The following is an 18,028-nucleotide window of genomic DNA, read 5'->3' as shown; positions in this document are numbered from 1 at the left end:
AAGGGTTGTCAAAAATCAAGTGAGCCGCCTGGGGCGAAAGCCATTTTTTGTAGTGTTTTCTCTCCAGCCTCCCATCGTATTGGGACCCCACAACCAGTTAGTGTCCTCTCCCCAACTGTCAACACAGGCAGCAGGAATCCTGCTGCAGACTTCTCTGGAGCTCCACCACAGCCTGTACTGTCAGGGGAAGAATGGCTTCCAGGGAGTCTCTACAGGTATTGTGCAAGGCCCTCCTGATTTACAGCTTCCGAGTGGCTCTCATGACCCCAGTCCACAGGACCTCTGACTCCTTGGGCTTAGTCTGTATTCTCATGTTCTCTGAGTCCTTGTTCAGCAGCTGCTCCCCCGCTGAATCTGGACCTTTCTGGTTCTCAATGGCAGGAGCAAGAGTGGCCTGTTGTATGACACGTATTCCCAGGGGTTTCTCCATGTTTGAATGGTTCACACACATCCATGCGTGGGCATCTGCAGCTGGTGAATGGTGGGCCAACTGTGTCAATGTTTCTCTGTGTCATGGTAGTTCTCAATTGAGTGGCAGTGGCTGGCCTGAGGGTCAGCGCACAACAGTGCTCGCTGCAGCATGGCTCCCCCTGTGCCAAGGGCCCTCCCTCTGGGCACCTACGAGGCAGGGAGTGAGCCGGTCGGAACACCAGCGCTCCCTGCCCATGGCTCCCCGTGTGTGGGGGCCCTCCTTCTGGGTGCCTACGAGGCAGGAAGCAAGGCAGCCGGAAGACTGGCACTCCCTGCCCGTGGCTCCGTGTGCTGAGATTTCTTTATAAATTCTGCATAAAGTCCTGGGTTGAGTAGGGGATTTGCAAATGTTTTCCCCAGTCTGGATCTTATCTTCCATTCTCTTTATACTGTCCTTCACAGAGCCCAGAATTTACATTTTGATCAAGTCTTTCAATTTGTTCTTTACTGAATTATACTTTTGGTGTAATGCCTACTGCTGCAGCTTATTACCTAATCTCAGGTCAGGAATATTTTTCTCCTGTTTCTTCTAAAACATTTGCAGTTTTATGTTTTACGTTTAGATTTATGACCCATTTTTAGTTAATTTTTGTATGAGGTATGAAGCTTAAATTGAAATTAATTTTTCTACATATGGGTAGTCAACAGTTTCAAGAACACTTAAAATACAATCTTTATTGAATTGCCTTTGTACTTTTATAGAAAGAAACAGTTGGCAATATTTTATGTGAATCTCTTTCTGGACTCTATTTTTGCAATGGTTTATGTGTCCATCCCTTCATTAATAATGCCTTGCCTCAGATAAATATAGCTTTATCTTCAGTCTTAAAATAGGGTAGAATGAATCTTCCAACTATACTCTTTACTGTCAGAATTATTTGGACTCTTCTTACTTTCTTTTTCAGAGAAATTTGAGAATTGGTTTTATATATATTCTTTATAAAATGCCTGATAGGATTTTTACTGGAATTCTGTTAATCGTATAGGTCAATTTAGAGAACAATTTAACGGACATCTTATGCAGTATGTATTGACTCTTCTTTGGATAATAATGCCATTTGACTTGTTTAGGCTTCTAAACTATTTTTCTTCTCCAGCAGCATTTTATGGTTTTCAGCACATAGACCCTGTACACACTCCTTTTTGGAGAGGGTAACACAGGGTCTTACTGTGGCATCCAGGCTAGCATTGAACTCACTATGTAACTCTCTGGTTTTGAATCCATAATCCTCCTGCCTAAGCCCTCTAAGTGTGGAATTTCAGGAATCTGCTACCATGCTTGGCTCTGCACATGCTCTTTATATTTGAGATGTCTTCGCCATTGAAACTATAAGGAATGGCTGTTCTACAAATTTTTTAGTAGAAATAAGATTGATTTACTTTTATTTTGATAGGATTGTTCACATGCAATTGTAAGCAATAATACAAAAAGTCTCCATGTACCTGGGCTAGTTGTTCTATTTATGAATATACCACCTTTGGTTCCACTCAGGTGGGAACAATTGGGCCACTTCCCCCCTTTCTACTTCAATAACGTTGCTGTGAAGAGCTGTGCACAGTTTTTGTGGGACATATGTTATTTCTCTTGGTAATATATTTGGGAATGAAATGGCTGGTTCATATGGAGTATTATCTTTGCTTTTTGAACAGTCACTGAACTTTTTTTCCACAATGACTAAAACATTTTACATTCCTACCAGCAAAGCGTGAAGGGTCCACATTTCTGCATCCATTCAGCAATAATGAATATTTTATGCCTTTTGGATTTCATTCACCTTAGAATCTCAAGTTGTATTTCATTATGGTTTTGATTTACATTTCCCTATGACTAACAGTGTTTTTGTTTTTGAGACTGGGCCCTGCTATCTAATGCAGGCTAGCTTCAAGGTCAAGATCCTTCTGCCTCAGCCTCCCCAGTGTTGGCTGGAATGATGAGCATGCACCACCATGCCTAGCCTGGCGTATAATCCTTTTATTAAACTGCAGGATTTGGTTTGCTAGTGTTTGGTTGAGGTTTTGTGGATCCATATTTAGAAGTGATTGGAGTTTTCTTGTGATGTCTTTATTTGGCTTTGGTATCAGGGTAGTACTAGCCTCATCTGATGAATTAGAAGGTATTTCTTCCTCTACTACTTTTTTGACAAAGGACTGATGTTATTTTATATTATGTTTGGTGGAATTTGCCAGTAAAGCATTGTTTCTTGGCTTTTCTTTATTGGAGTATTTTAATTGCTGATTTAATCTCTTGTTACTTTTATTGTCTCTTTGAGACATAGTTTTGCTATGTAGTTCAGGCTGGACTTCAACTCACTTTGTAGCCCAGACTTGCCTCAAACTCATAGTGATCCTCCTGCTTCAGCCTCCCAAGTACTGGGGTTACAGGCATGAGCTATCACACCCAGTAAGCTCTTGATATAGGCCTATGCATATTGTCTATTTTTTTCTTGAGTTAGTATTGGTAGTTTGTATGTTTCTAAAGGATTTATTAAAGGAATCTGGTTATCTAACTTACTGACATGCAATTGCTCATAATATTTCTTTTCAATCTTTTCACTTTTATACAGTTAGTAGTAATATCCCCATGTTGATTTCTAATTTTAAGTCATATTCTTTTCTTTTTTTTAACAGTCCATTTGAAAGTTTGTTAATTTTTTGAGTCAGTCAAAGAATCAACTTTTATTTCATTTATTTTCTATATATACTTTTCCATTTCTTCATCAGAGAGGTTACTACATAGTCTTCTTTTCTTATAATGTCTTTGTTTGGGCCTGATATCAGGGCAATTGTTGGTTCACTAAATCAGCTGGGAAATGCCCCTTCCTTTCCTATTTTCAGGAAGAGTATGAGCACGGGTAGATGTTTTGCTGTTGTGTTTCATTTCTCAAAGCCCTTGGTCTTCTGTTCAGGGTCATATCCACACGTGTGCAGCTCAAGGTCCAACACAGGAGCTCACGCACATCTATTGGACTAGTTTCTTATTCTCCGTCCTCTTCAGTCTCCTCGGTGCACTGATTCTTGTGGTTCCTCATATTTGGTCATTGTGTTAGTTACTGCTCTGTCACTATAATAAAACAGATGAGGTAGCAAACCTTTATAAAGGAAAGGATTATTTTTGCTCCAAGTTTTGGAGGTTCTAGTCTATGGTTGGTTGGTCCCTTGGCTTTGGGCCTGTGGTGAGGCAGCATGTTGTAGTAGGTGTGTGTGGCAGAGAAGGACCACTCACTGCATCAGCCAGAAAGAAGAAAGGAAAGAAGGGAGGAAGGAAGGAAGGAGGGAGGGAAGGAGAAGACAAAAGGACCAGTTGTCACCCCCTAGTCCTCATGGAGGGCATGTCCTGTGGCCTAAGGACTTCCTGTGAGCCCTCACCTTCACAGTGTCCCACTGCTTCTCAACAGCTTCGCTCTGGGGACCCAGCCTTGAACAGATGGGCCTGGGGTGGACACATCCAGGCCACAGCAGTTATCTTGCTAGAATGCTGGGTTTCAGCTACAGGCTCTGCTGTGAATTTGTTAATAACTGTGTTTTCCTACAAAGCCAAAGTAGAAAATGGGATAAAAATACCAGGAGTGATGCCCTTTGATTTCCTTGGACTAGAAATCTGGGAGACTCATTTAGAACTCTTTCTGTTGCCTGCAGCACACCTCTGGGATTCTGGCTGCAATCCCAGGACAAGAGACACCAATGGGAGAAAGAAATGACGCTGGGCATGGTGTTGCCAACCTGTACTTCCAGCACTCTTGGAGCCTGAGGTATGAAGATCATAAGTTCAAGCCCACTTTGGACAATTTAACAACTTAGCAAGAACCTATCTCAAAAAAAAAAAAAAAAAAAAAAAAAAAAAAAAGACAAACTCAAATCTGACTCTGTGGATTAGTGGACTTTGATTTCTGGATTCTTTAGTTACTCTATACACGTGTTTTTAAATTGCATTTACTGAGTGGAACATGGTAGAGCGAGTTATTCCATCTTGAAGAAGGCCAGATATCTTGTTTTTGAGATTTCTTTGGATGAGTGAAGGATTAAGGACAAATAGATGAGGGAAGGAAAACAAAGAAGCTTGCTTTCCATCCTTCTTATCCAAATAGATTGGTTTTTATTCTGATTTTAAGGGAAACACTTGCAAAGTAAGTATGGATACAAAAACAGCCTAACTTACATTTTAGAAATAGATTATATATTACTGTATTGGGAAGATGTTGGCAGCAGAGTGAAACTTAAGAGTACAAGCAGGTGAGACCTTGTCTGAGGAACAAATTATATTTGAGTATTGCACTGTTTGATCTCTTCATTGTACTCTTCCTTTCTGATCTTAAAAACACTTGACTTTGGGCTGGTTGGACTTCAGTGGCAGAGCACTTCCTAAGCTTGCACAAAACCCTGGGTTCAACCCTCAGTGCTGGGGGAAAATGTTTGACTTTCTTTCGTCACAAACCAGGACATTAATATATTTTTAATGTAAATATTTTTTCAAAACAGACAAGTACACCAATTGATTCTTTAGTTTTTATGGAGACATTAAAGTAAGTCATATATTTTTTTTTCACATTATGCTGAAATAGTTTTCATCAATGAAAATTTTTTCATATAAATCTTATAGATAAGATTTGTTTCTTTTGGGATCTTGATATCTGGATATCAATTTTTAAGTCAACCTTGATTTTGTTATTATTTTGGAACAGAAGGCTAGTTAAAGTATTTCAGGTCTAAGCTGAGATCATTTTTCTATGATTTAGAAAATTATGATTTACACTATTTACTTTGTATTCTATAGTAGAGTACTACTTTTTAAAAAATTTTGTTTTAAAATTTTTTTCAAGACAGGGTCTTGCTGTGTAGTTCAAGCTGGTCCTGAACTCACTATGTAGTTCAGGCTGGCCATGAACTTCCAGCAGTCCTCCTGCCTCAGCCTCTTGAGTGTTGCGATTACAGCTGTGTCACACCATGCTCTGTAATAGTTTTTAATGAACATGAAATTCATATCCATTTTGCAATTTTAATCATTTCAAGGGTACAATTCAATGACATTTAGTGCATTCTCAAGTTGTGAAACTTTATAATTGATATAAATTTTAACAATAAGCTTTGTCTTTATTCAATAATTTTTTTTACCCACTAGCATTTCAAAGTAAGATTTATAAATCAAAATTTTGTCATATATTGATTTAGTCTATTTTTTATTGTTTTCTAGAGTATAATATTTTAAAATGAATAAAAGATCATTTGTACTTATTTCTTAGCTAATCCATTAATAACTGTGAGCAGTTCCTTTTTAATTTTCTATTTTGAGTATTCAGAGTAGTAGTGTCACATTACTTCACTATTCTGGCTACTGACTGTAGAGAATGTTTTTTTTTTGGAGAATGTTAAACTGGTCAAACTGTTAATAAAACATGTGGTAAATACTGGGATAGAAACCATAAACTCAAATTATCTCTGAAGTCAGTTTCATGCAGGTTAAAACTCTAAGGTGAAGTAGTAACTCTGACACATTTTCTTTGCTTTTAGTTCTGCCTTGGTGTGAGTCTTAGGCGTTTTGGCCATTATTTCCTGTGGAAACTTGGGCATTTGATAGAGTCTATCTGCAAGCTGCTGCAGTTCTGGAGAAATTATAATAGTTGGGACAGAGATAACAGAAAGATTATCAAGTACTGTGGCTTAATGATTAGCTTTTATTATTTTGTAGATTATTTGAAGATATAACTATTATTTTTAGCTCATGTAAAATGATAGTGTATATACTTGTAAAAATAATTTAGAGCAGTATATATTTTTATTGCAGCGAAATCACTCATGAATCTTGAAGTATAGAGACTTATTTATAACCCATACATTGGATTTCAAGTATTAATCTCAAGCAGAATGGGCAACACAATCTACTCTTGATATTTCATGTTATGTCATATACAGCATTCACCTATTATTTGATAAGAATGTCTTTAAATAAGTTGAATACAAGAGTGAATGAAACAATATTTTTTTTCTTTTTGAGATAGGGTTTTGCTATGTAATTCAGGCTGGCCTTGAACTCACAAAGTAGCCCAGGCTGGTCTCAAATTCATGGCATCCCTCCTGGCTCAGCCTCCTGAGGGCTGGGATTTTAGGTGTAAGCCACACCACCTGGCATGAGAAAACATTTACATCACAAAGGTTTTACTCTAGACAAAGGGGGGTCGACAATAAATGCATGTTTTAAGATACTTTCAGATAATAATCAATTACCTGAGAGGCCAGGTGTGGTGGTACACGCCTGCTATCCCAGTACTTGGGAGGCTGAGGCAGGAGGATCCTTAGGAGTGAGCTCAAGGTCATCCTGAACTGCATGGTGAGACCCTGTCTCCAAAAAGACAAAACAAAGCAAAATAATAATAATAAAAAATTACCTGAGGAAAAGAAAACATAGTCATTAGATCTTAGTGAGGTGGGGTGAGGAGGGTCACGTTCCGGTGCTTCTGGGAGGCACCTCCTAGTACTGAGCTGTGTACTAGGCATCTCCTAGTACACAACTGAGCGTCAGTGGGGAAGACCAGGTGGAGAGGGCTGCTCCGCAGCAGGACGGGCATTGAGAAGGTGTCCGGCGGACTTGAGGAAGGTGAAGCAGCGCAGGCAGGGTGCTGGTCATAGTGAGTAGTGGAGGCCACTGCAAGTGGAGGGAGAGCTTGGAAGAGGTCGTAATAGGCCATTTAGGAGAAAAAAATGATGTTTGTCAATGACTCTAAGAACAAAAAGAAGCCACTGGCAAGAAATGGGATCTTGTACTGCTGTACGGAGCATAGATTTGGGGGCTCCAGAAAGAAAGTAAGGAGACTCTGAAAAAGATGTTAGTGGATGGACAGCAGTGATAGTGGTGCTGTGGAGAGGCGGACAGGTCAAGGGTACCTTCTGCCCCAGCACTGACCAGACTTGGGTTTGATTAGAAAGTGTGTGTGGGTGATTAGCAGGCGGGCGGCATGGGGGTGACTCGAGGAGAACTTCACCACTTTTGCTTCAGCTGCTGGTTCAGAGGCGATGGTTTTCATCAGTGAGGGGAGATAAGGAGCAAACAAACCTGGAAGCTCACGGGGAGCCAGGTCCAGAGACTCAAAATAGAGAGCAGACGGCATGCGTGTCGTCTCAGGGATGGACGGGGTCTCCACAGAAAGTCCAGGTAGTAGAGCAGTGAAGTAGCCCAGCACGCAGCCGGCAGAGAGGGGCAGAAGGGCCAGTTTGATAGGAGGAAAACAAGGGCAATATTGTGATGCAGAACCAAAGGGACCAAAGTGTTTAACGAATTACTGTCCGGTCAAGGCAGAGGAGGACAGAGAAGGCACCACTGGCTTCACGTCAGGCATCACGTGACCTTGGCAATAATAAACTTACTGGGTTGGAAGAAGAGCAACTTGAGTGAAGGGGGCTGAAGACCGAAGACGATAAAAAGAGGCAAGTAAATACAAGTGAGGAAATACTGTATGTCTAAAGTTTTCTGTGAGGGGGTTAGGAAGTGAGAAAATACAGTGGTTCATGTACTTAATTATTTCCACAGTTCTAGTTGCAAACCGAATCGATTGTGGAATCAGATTCAAATTCAGCAGTTAGGTTCTATGTTGAGTGTTCAGTGTGGTTCAGTTGTTAGGTTAACTCAAGAGTCACACGAGGTCAAGACTTGTTTTTTTTAATGGATAGCATGCATGTTTGTGCTCATTGGAATAATCCAGTAGAAAGCCTAATGATCCAAAGAGCAGGATTGCAGGCTTGAATTTCTTCAACATGGGAAGCACAGACAAAATCCAGAAAATAGGGGGAGAAGGGAGGGCATTTTTAGGCACAAGAAAAGTTTGATTTTTTTTTTTCAGTGTAACAGGAGGAAGGCAGAGAATGTGAGTGAGATGCAGATAAGTTGATCAAGTTGGTGGTGGGAAGTTGAGGGCATTCCCATCTGATTACCAGTCTTTTCTCAGCAAAGAATGGGGTGAGTTCCTGAGCATGGCAGAGAGAGGGCCGGAGGCTTGAAAAGAATCTGAAGTGTGTCTCAGAGAACGGGGATGCAGTAGAATTCCGGGCACGGAGGAGTGATCTCTACAATTAATGGTCGTCGATATACAGAAAGATCAATCCGCATGGCTGATTCTCTCCAAGAATGCTCGACTTTTGGGTGGGAGGAGCAGAAGACGTGGGTAGATGAGGTAACCCAGGTTGTGTTTAACTAAGCTGGGTAACAGAGGCAAAGAGGGAGAGGGACAGGAATTCCTGGGGCTCTGATGCCCGTGCCTAAGCCCAGACGGGGAGAGGTGAAATGTGTGCAGGGATGAGATGGGCGGGACCTGCTGCTCCCCACTCAGCTGAGTGGCTGCAGGCAGAGGAGGGCGAGAAGGGGCGAGGAGGGAAGGGTGCTTTCACAGGGCGAGAGCCTGGCACCCAGGTGTTTTCACCATAGTGTGTTTACTAGTGTGGCCAAAGCACCGGGCACTGGGCATAGGTGAATGAGGCCTAAGAGAGGAACGGACTGGAGAAAGATCTAGCAACTGAGAGGACGAGGAGCTAAGAAAACCTGTGCTTTTCATAAGATTGTCGCTGCCCAAAGCAAATCCTTGAGCAGTCCTGTCTGAAAACTGACACAGTCACTCTGCCAGAGAAGTGTGGCTTCTCCACCGTTCTCAGCCCTGCACCAGCGCTCAGGGCTGCAGCGGCGCCTGGGGCCGGTGCACTGTGAAGCATTGTAGTTCTCAGAGAGTGTTCCGACAGCATCAGAAGTTCACTGGTACCTTTCCACATCTAACCGCAAGATACACACTTCATTTATATTTTTTACATTTATGTTCAAATCATTTTATTTACTTACTTACTTATTTATTTTCAAGACAGCTCTCTCCACAGAACCCAGGCCTGACCTCAAACCTGTGATGCTTCTACCTCCGTTCCCTACATGCTAGGACTACAGCCATGTGCCACCCTGCCTGGGCTAAAATAGAGCATTTTAAAATTTTGGTATCATGCCGTCAGCTTGTAGCAATGGGTATTTATTGGATTAGGTCTTGAATTATTATTAGGAGAAAATGTTTTGTCTAAATTACAGGATGGTATGTGATGAGCAGTAAAGTTATCTGACATTCTTGAAAGTTCCAGAGATTGATTTTTCTGTCTTCCAATAGAATTTAGAGCAGTAAAACAAATATTTGAATGTGGGGAACTACAGCAGTGTAGATGTTATAAGCAGTTGTTGAAATTAATAAGCAGCTGTCAGTTAGGGTTAAAAGGTTCCTGTTTACCTGAAAGAGTTCAGATATCTTCTCCATCACCCCTACCCCCTTACAGGACACCTCAGGCACTGATAAAACTGCTTGTGTATTCATTCACTCCACAACGCATGTTGCTGGTCACTTACTGGTAAACAAGAGTAAAGCTGATGTTCCTGCTAGTGAGGCCATACATTCTTGCAGGAGAAGCGAGACAATAAGAATAAATAAATAAACCAATATGCATTTATGTATTAGAACTGATAATTGCTCTGGAGAAGAAGAAAGCCGTGTAAGGGGAGAAGGGATGAGACAGGAAGCCGATGTGCTTTTTCTAGGGTATTCCGGGTAGGGCTCTGCCCAGGTGACATCTGAGAGAAGCCTTCGTACTGCAGGCGGGATCTGCATTCAGCACTTCCGTGTCCAAGCCTACAGCTTCTGGCTGATACTGCTTTTGGAAAACGTCCTTCAGTGCCCCCTGAATCACTCAGCTTTGCTTGCTGGGGTCTGCCCTGGCCCTCACAGTTTCCTCCCTAACTTCAAATCATGTAGGGAATTATTCTTGGCTCCTCTCTGTTAACAGTGGAAGGGAATTCTCCCTATGTTTCCTTCCTGTTTTCTTCTACAGTCTTCCGTCGTGATACCTAGACAATGTTTTTCTTTCCTCTGGTTTTTGTACCTTTCTCCTAACATTAGACAGCAGAATCTTTGAATGTAGGAGTTTGTGTGGTTAATCTTTGATTCTTGGTACTCATCACTGGCCTTACATTTTGTGGGTGCTAACATCTGTTGTTGAAAAAAAAAGAAATGTACATCAACAAAATGTGAGCAATCAAGCCATGTGAATTTACAGAGGAATGAATGCATAATGGGAAGAATGAGAAACCAGTCTGAAAAGGCTATGACTAAGAGATATTGTGGAAAAGGCAATGTTGTAGAGATAGCAAAAAGATCAGTGGTTGCCTGAAGGTAAGGGGGATATGACAAAGAAATATGAGCAGATGACTCAGGGAGTAATAGGCTGGTGAGACTATTCTGTATGACCCAACCGTATGTCATCATGCAGTACACGTGTGTCAACATGCACTTGTCCATAACCACTACACATGCCCCACGGAGGGAGACTCCGGGAATAATAAGTAATGTATGGGTATCGGCTTGTGGGCTGTAATAAACAGACTGACTGATGCAGTATGTTAATAGTACGCTGCAGTGACAGGGGGCTGCTGTCTAGAATGCAATGGGCTCTTTGATCAGTTATTCTGTAGATCTGTGACTGTCCTAAAAGTCTGCACATTATTATTTTTTATTTATTTTTATTTTATTTTAAAGAGAGAAATACATGAGAAACAAACAAACAAAAAAATAGAACAGTAGCAGCATACCAGTATCATGAAAATAAACAAATCAAAGCTAAAACATTCAAAGTGATACAGGGTCTCAAGATAAATTAATACAAATCAACAGTGGTTGTTACATTGTATATCACTGTCCTCAACTACATTCTCAGATTATCAGATGTAAGAATGAAAGATTGCTCAAACCATTAAAGAGAATAAGAAAATAATTCTTCAATAAAACCTTAGAGATAATACAGAGTTTCACTAGACACGATAGGAGGAGTTCACAGTTGTAATTCCATTGCATATTGTTACCTTCAAATCAGTTGCTCAGACCACCAGACACAAGCATGCAAACTCAATCAGAACATAAAAAATTGTGAGCATTAACTGTTCATATCAGTACACCATCAGACAGCAGCAATATAGTCATCGCAGCTATTCATATATATATATTTATGTTTTGCCTTCTTTCTTTCTTTTTTCTTCCTTCCCTCATCCAGTCATTCCTTCCTTTGAGCAATTTCTTTCCCTTTCCTCTCATCTGTTGTATGTTTTGAGTTTTACCTAGTATTTCAGGTTCCTACACCAAGGAAACAATATGATGTTTACACATGTGGGTCTGATTTATTTCACTTATGAGTATGGTCTCTAGTTGCATCCATTTACCTACAAAAGCCTCAAGTTTATCTTTTTTAATAGCTGAGTAATACCCCATTGTATAAAAATACCACAACTTTTTTATCCATTCCTCAGTGGATGGGCATCTGGGTTGTTTCCAAGATTTGGCCATAACAAATTGTGCTGCTATAAACATGGGTGCACATATATTGCTGTGGTATGATGTCTGTAATTCTTCTGGGAAAATACCCAAAAGAGGAATAGCTGGGTTAAATGCCACTTCCAATCCTAGTTTTGTGAGGACTCTCCAAATTGATTTCCACAGTGGTTTCACCAATTTACACTCCAACGAGTAGTGGAGTAGGGTTCCTTTCTCCCCACAGCCTCTCCAGCATTTGTTATTGGTTGATTTCTTGTTGATAGCCATTCTTTCTGGGGTGAGATGGAATCTCAGTGTTGTTTTAATTTGTATTTCTCAGATGACTAATGATGTTGAACATTTTTTCATGTATTTATTCGCCATTAGTTTCTCTTCATTAGAGAAGTGTGTATTCATCTCAGATGCCCATTTTTGGATTGGGTCTTTGAATTTGGGGGGGCTTGATTTTTTTAATTCTTTATATGTCCTAGATAGAAGTCCTTTGTCTGAAGGGTAGTTAGCTAAAATTTTTTCCCAATTTGTGGGTTTTCTTTTTACTTTATTGGTGATTTCTTTAGATGTGCAAAAACTTTTTAATAGGATGACATCCCAGTTGTTGATTCTTTGAAGTATTTCCCGTGAGGTTTAGTTTTTGTTCATGAACTCTCCACCTACCCCAATGTCTTCAAGATTTTTACCTACTTTCTCTTCCAATAAATTTAGTGTTTCTGTTTTAATATGTAGATCTTTGATCCATTTTGACTTTAATTTAGTGCATGGTGAAAGACATGGGTCTAGTTTTAGTCTTCAGCATGTGGAAAGCCAGTTTTTCCAGCACCATTTATTAAAGAGGCTATCTTCCTTCCACTGAACATGTTTGACCCCTTTGTTGAAGATAAGGTGACTGAGGGTGTTTGTAGTTGTATCTGTATCTTCTAATCTGTTCCACTGATCTTCAGGTCTGTTTTTGTGCCAGTATCATGCTGATTTTATCACAGTAACTTTGTAATATAATTTTAAGTCAGGAATTGTGATGCCTCCTGCCTTTCCTTTGTTTTCCAAGATTGCTTTTGCTATTCTAGATCTCTTCTGGTTCCAGATGAACTTTAGGAGTGTTTTCTCTAGATCTGTGAGGTATACTAGTGGTATTTTAATTGGGATTGCATTAAATTTGTCAACAATTTTGGGAGTATGGCCATTTTCACAGTGTTCGTTCTTCCTATCCATGAACAAGGAATATCTTTCCATTTTTTGATAGTCTCTTTGATCTCTTTTTTCAGAGTACTATAATTTTCACTGTATAGGTCTTTTACTTCTTTTGTTAGATTGATTCCTAAGTATTTCATCTTTTCAGATGCTATTGTGAAAGGTGTGGTTTCCCTAATTTCTCTCTCAGTCTGTTTGTTACTTGTGTACAGGAATGCTATTGACTTTTGAGTGTTAACTTTGTATGGAGCTACACTACTGAATTTGACTATGAAATCCATGAACCTATTGGAGTTTTTGGGGTCTTCTATGTAGAGTATCATATCGTCTGCAAATAATGACAATTTCACTTCTTCCTTTCCTATCCTTATTCCTTTTATTTTTCTCTCTTGTCTAATTGCTCTAGCCAATATTTCCAGAACTATATTGAACAGGAGTGGTGACAGTGGACATCCTTGTCTTGTTCCTGATTTTAAAGTGAAAGCTTTCAATTTTTGACGATTTAGTATGATGTTAGCTATTGGTTTATCATAGATGGCTTTGATCAGCTTTAGGTAAAGGCCATGTATTCCTGTATTTTGTAGGGTTTTCAACATGATTGAGTGTTGGACTTTATTGAAGGCTTTTTCTGCATCGATGGAGATGATCATGTGATTTTTGTCCTTGGCTCTATTGACATGGTGTATTACATTGATTGATTTGTATATATTGAACCATCCCTGCATTCCTGGTATGACTCCCACTTGGTCATGGTGTATAACCTTCTTGATGACTTGTTGTATTCTGTTTGCTAGTATTTTACTGAGAATTTTTGCATCTATATTCATTAGGGAGATTGGTCTGTAGTTCTCTTTCTTGGTTGGGTCTTTCTCTGGTTTTGTTATCAGAATAATACTTGCCTCCAGGAATGAGTTGGGGAGAATTCCTTCCCTTTCAATTTCATTAAAGAGTTTGAGAATTGTTGTTAAATCTTCCCTAAATTGCTTGTAGAACTCAGCTGTGAATCCATCAGGACCCGGGCTTTTCTTCCTTGGCAAGTTTTTAATTACATTCTCAATTTCTGGCTGATATTGAGTTATTCAGGACTTTTATATCTTCTTCATTCAGCTTTGGTAATTCATATGTATTAGAAATCTGTCCATTTCCTCTGTGTTTTCCATCCTATGAGAGTAAAGATTTTCAAAGTAGGTATTGATGATCTTCTGAATTTCTTCAGGATCTCTAGTGATTTCACCCCTTTCATTCCTTATTGCATTTATTTCAGGTTTTTCTTTCCTTTTATTGATAAGGTTGGCTAGGGGTTTATCTATGTTATTTATTCTTTCAAAGAACCAACTCTTTGATTCATTAATTCTTTGTATTGTGTTTTTAGTCTCCATTGCTTTAATTTCTGCTCTGAGCTTTATAATTTCTTGCCTTCTTTGGGCTCTGCATTTGACTTGCTCTTCTTTTTTGAGGAACTTGAGGTGCAGCATGAGATTGTTTATTTGTGCTTGTTCTGTTTTCCTGCAGTGAGAGTTCATTGCTATAAATTTCCCTCTGAGGACTGCTTTCATTTCATCCCACAGATTCCTGTAGGTTGTATCTCCATTTTTGTTTGTTTGTAAATAGTGTTTAATCTCTACTTTGATTTCATCTGTGACTCGTTGGTTGTTCAGGAGAATGTTATTTAATTTCCAACTGTTTATGGAGTTTTTGTGTTTTCTTTTGTCATTAATTTCCAATTTCATTGCACTATGGTCTGATAGTATACATGGGATAATTTCAATTCCTTTGCATTTATGTAAACATGTTCTATGTACTAGTATATGGTCTATTTTAGAGAATGTCCCATGTGCAGCTGAGAAGAATGTGTATTCTGATCCTGTTGGGTGGAACACTCTGTAAAGGTCTACTAAGTCTGTATGTTCACACATTTGGTTAAGTTCTGTTATTTCTTTCCCAATATTTTGTCTAGTTGATCTATCTCTTTGTGACAATATTGTGTTAAAGTCCCCTGTTATGATTGTGTTGCTACTTATTTCATTTTTCATATCTGTTAGAATTTGTCTTATATAGGTGGGTGCTCCTATATTTGGTGCATAGGTGTTTACGATTGTTATCTCTTCCTTTTGAAGCTTCCCTTTCACAAGTATGTAGTGACCTTCTTTATCTCTTTTGATTGAAACAGAATAGCTACCCCCGCTTTTTTCTGGATTCCTGTTGCATGGAGTATTGTTTTCCATCCTTTAATTTTCAGTCTTTGAATTTCTTTTTGAGTTAAATGTGTTTCTTGTATACAGCCTATAGTTGGGTTTTGTTTCCTAATCTACTCTGCAAGTTTGCTTCTTTTGGTTGATGCATTGAGACCATTTACACTGATAGTTATGACAGATATGTACTGGCTTATCTTTGTCATGTTATTTTCCTGCTGTTGGAGCCTCTTTTTCCCTCTGTTTAATTGCTTGCTCTGCTTGGTGGTTCCTTTTTGTTGTTGCACATTATTTTTTAAAGATGAAATCTGCAGTAAGTAGTGGATTCATAAAGCAGTAGACTTCTTTTTATGAGAACATGTGTACACATGTGTCAGTGATAAAGGTAGAAAACATTGGTAGGATCCTAGGCAGCCCCCACGCCCTTGATCCCTTCCCCACAGTATGTGATGCTGGTCTTAAGAGCAGCTGTGGACCTCATAAGGAGCATTGGAGACAAACACAGTAGCTGTGGATTCTGTCTTGCAGGGTGGGAGAGCTGGGTAAGGAGTCAGCTGTCTCTGCTGTCTCTGTTAGCACAGGGCCTGGCACCAAGATTGTGCCGAGCACATGCTGGGTATTTTCTATATTCTTCTTTGAGGAAATACAGAAATGGAATGCAGGGCCAAATAGCAGATGGGAGAAATTATTGAGGAGACAAAAGGCTGTCTGGTTTTTGTTGTCACACCAGATCCAAGTCTTGTTTTGACATTAAAGCTGAGGAACAGCTCTATAATCTATTAGGGTCTGTTAACTTTGATGGAAAAAATACCTGTACTGTTTCCCTGATGCATTTTAACTCTTTTCCTTAACGTCCCTCTGGCAGGTAAACTGACTTCTGATTGTGAGCATGTAAGAAGAGAGTACATCATGTGTCTTGAAATGCAGAGATATGAAGATGGAATCAGCGAGCCAAGGAATGCCTTGCTGCCAGGCCTTGTGGTGCACATCTGCAATCCTAGCACTCAGGAGGCTGAGGCAGGAGGATTGCTGTGAGTTTGAGGCCAGCCTGGACTACATAGTGAGACCCTGCCCCAAAAAACAAAAGGAAAGACAAAAAACTTGCTAGGAGATATGGCTTGGCTAATAACATGTTTTGCCTTGTAAATCACTGGGCCACGTGTCTCTGTCACCACACCATGTGTTGCTCATCTTTGCATCTGTCTTTTCCACTAAGATGCAGTGTAATACAGGTTTGAAGCTGTAATCAATTACTTATTCTTTTTTTTCTGGTACCGGAATCAAATTTACGACCTTGTGCTTGCCAGGCGAGTGCTGTGCTGCTGAGCTAAATCCCCAGCCCCGTCAATTACTTATTGAATTGAGAGTTTAGATAGCTCTTGATGAGAAAAGGAAGCCTGTTTTAATGAAAAAGGGGAGAACTTACTTATTAGACTCTCAGTTGTATACATAGCAGCGACTGGGCCAACCCCACACAGCTAACTTACCTACACACACAGATCTATAAAAATAGAACAGTCTTTGTGTGTGGCTTTTTCTCAGCTGTTTTAATGTAGGCAGTTCTGCCAAATGTCTGTAGGTTTAAAAGCAGTTCAAAGTAGTGTGCAAAGAAAAGAAATCCGCTTAAAATATCTCAGCTTGATTCCCGTCACTCCGTACAAGGTTCAGATGTGATTTGGACACTAACCCGCCACGCTGAGCTTTGTGTGAGGAAGTAAATGTCAGACTGAAACAGGAAACTGCAGCGGGTCAGTCTCCTTTTGTTGAGTTTCTCCTCCTTGTCAACCCACGGGGCTGTGCGTTGTTGTTCTTGTTTGTCACTGATAGCCTATCACAAAGCCCCTTCTGTTACCCAGCCGGACCTGAAACTGCCCCCAGCCAGTGGAGCAGAGACAGCGCGGTGGAGCCACGGTCCGGGCTCCGGCACACAATGGCCACTGCTGTCACTGTGGGACAATCGAGTGGATCTTATGGTGGTATATTTTTTCCCATCATATGCATGACAGAAAGTCTAATGGACCTCGTTAGTTTCTTGAGTCGCTTTTAAGGTCCTATAAAATGGCCTCTTATCAGTTTCATCAATGTTCCCAAGATGTCCCCCCGCATGTCAGAGAGCCCCTGTGGTAGCTGTGTTCTCAGGCTTTGGGTCAGCAAGGAGCAGAGTGACTAGCTGAAAACCTACAGAGAAAATATTATTTATGCCACACAAGGGAAAGATACATGCTAAGGGCAGTTTTAACAAATGAATATTCCTCGGTCCCTGTCATTAAGCTCTATTTCATAGCTTTAAACTTTGGAAGGTTAAATGGGCTATATTATACTGTCTAAGTGGTCTAAGAAAGAATTTGGTTCACAGTTTCCAGTAATAAAACTGTTGGGTGAGGAGGAGCTGGGAATGGGATACAAAGAAAAATATTAAGCACTTGAAATGATTTTAAACCCAATTTTGGGATATGTAACTCTTACTTATTTGTTTTTCAGAATACAGAAAACTGAAGCCAGATGGAGCCCTCTCCCCTGATGGAAAGGAAGGAAGAAGAAGAGAGGAGGAGGAAGAGGAAGAGGAGGAGGAGGAGGAGGAGGAGGAGGAGGAAGGGAGGGCCCCAGTGGCTGCAGGAGTTGTAAATCTTTTATTATACCATGGAGTTTTTTTTTTTTAATTTTAAAAATAAAAGGAGGAAAACATTAACAGACAGACAACCTTTTACAAAATAGCAAAAGAACAGTACAGACAATACAGAGTTACAAACAAAGTGGTAGGAAATTAACAGTGCTTGTTGTATTACATATTGATATCTTCAAAGTGGTTTCTCACGAAAACAGAGACATGCAATATTGATCAATCAAGGA

The 18,028-nt window shown here is 40.0% G+C and overlaps 1 long non-coding RNA gene across 2 annotated transcripts in view; it reads left to right on the top strand.

Moving 5' to 3' along the window:
* Positions 1-17,687, top strand: part of LOC102011396 — a 37,895-nt gene extending 20,208 nt beyond the window's left edge. For both annotated transcript variants that reach the window (XR_001235204.1, XR_001235203.1), the window contains 3 exons: positions 4,108-4,220; positions 16,044-16,209; positions 17,660-17,687. This is a non-coding gene — a long non-coding RNA (uncharacterized LOC102011396). The remainder of the gene's footprint in view (positions 1-4,107; positions 4,221-16,043; positions 16,210-17,659) is intronic.
* Positions 17,688-18,028: the final 341 nt, after the last annotated feature.

This window comes from Chinchilla lanigera, unplaced genomic scaffold, assembly GCF_000276665.1.
Source record: "Chinchilla lanigera isolate Chin_1 unplaced genomic scaffold, ChiLan1.0 scaffold00004, whole genome shotgun sequence".
NCBI classification, from domain to species: Eukaryota; Metazoa; Chordata; class Mammalia; order Rodentia; family Chinchillidae; genus Chinchilla; species Chinchilla lanigera.
Note: the sequence above shows the minus strand (reverse complement) of the source record. Positions and strands in the feature narration are given on the sequence as shown.